At 52.4% G+C, this 1,379-nt stretch overlaps 1 non-coding gene across 1 annotated transcript; it reads right to left on the reverse strand.

The window, feature by feature from the left end:
• Positions 1-970: 970 nt before the first annotated feature.
• Positions 971-1,126, reverse strand: LOC119326826. The gene has a single exon (XR_005158194.1). It is a non-coding gene; the product is annotated as a 5.8S ribosomal RNA (ribosomal RNA).
• Positions 1,127-1,379: the final 253 nt, after the last annotated feature.

The following is a 1,379-nucleotide window of genomic DNA, read 5'->3' on the forward strand; positions in this document are numbered from 1 at the left end:
TCTTCACTAATATCAGCAATGTAATTCAAGCTTCCAAATCTGACCAAATGGCTAGGGGCATAACTATCAACCTTCTCTAGATGGCCAAACGAGCTGGCCCGCAGTGCAAACCCGCCAAACACGAAGATCTGTCCGGGGAGGAAAACCTCACCATGTACTGCATTGTTCTGGATGATTGACGGAGCCATCAAACCTTTTGGTGATGACACAATGGAACTCACAACGAAAGCACCAATGTCGGTGTCAAAACCGGCAGATCTCGGGTAGGGGGTCCCGAACTGTGCGTCTAAGGTCAATGGTAATAGGAGGCGGGGGACACGATGTTTACCCAGGTTCGGGGCCTCTCTATGGAGGTAATACCCTACTTCCTGCTTGATTGATCTTGATGAATATGAGTATTACAAGAGTTCATCTACCATGAGGGGACTAGGGTTGAACAGAGTCGGTTATAGAGATAGGAATCTTCATTATCCATACGCCAAGCTTTCCTTCCACGCCAAGGAGAGTCCCATCCGAACACGGGAGAGAGTCTTTGGTCTTGTATCTTCACAACCCAATAGTCTGGCCCATATCAATAGTACGGCCATTCGAGGACCCATTAATCTAGGACTCCCTCAACAGCCGCCTGATTCTCTAGCTGGGCTACTCCCGGTTTGCTCGCCGTTACTAGGGGAATCCTTGTAAGTTTCTTCTCCTCCGCTTATTTATATGCTTAAACTCAGCAGGTAGTCCCGCCTGACCTGGGGTCGCGGTTGAAGCAACGTGCGCTTCGTTTGCTGGGTCATTTAGAGGCCATAATGTCAGCTACGTGTTGGATGCACTGTGTTGATAAAGTGAGGATGCCCACCATGCGCTGTGTCCGGCGCGGTACGCCGGCAACCCCATCTTCGGTCCATCGCCCCTTGCGAGGCGAGGGACCAGATGCCGCATCCTGATTCTCGATGAGCGTGGTTGGGAGCGTGTTTTGGCGTGATGCCCAGGTAGGCGTGCCCTCGGCCGAGTGGCCTCGGGCGCAACTTGCGTTCAAAGACTCAATGGTTCACGGCATTCTGCAATTCACACTAGGTATCGCATTTTGCTACGTTCTTCATCATTGCGAGAGAGGAGATATCCGTTGCCGAGAGTCGTGTGGATTAAATAGCTTTGAAACACGAGGGATGACTAGCAAGCTAGCCAAACCCATGGGTTAGGCACTGTGTTCCTTGACGCCTTCGGCACCGTGTGTTCTTTTACCCCGAGCCCCCACCTGCTTCGAGGAGGGGAGGTGGTCGAGGCATTGGCCGAGCGACGGATGGTGCCATCGCCGACGGATTGGATGACGCGTGCGCGGTCTGTTTTGGTCAGGGTCACGACAATGATCCTTCCATAGGTTCACCTAC

The sequence above is a fragment of the Triticum dicoccoides genome, chromosome 6B, assembly GCF_002162155.2.
Source record: "Triticum dicoccoides isolate Atlit2015 ecotype Zavitan chromosome 6B, WEW_v2.0, whole genome shotgun sequence".
NCBI lineage: Eukaryota > Viridiplantae > Streptophyta > Magnoliopsida > Poales > Poaceae > Triticum > Triticum dicoccoides.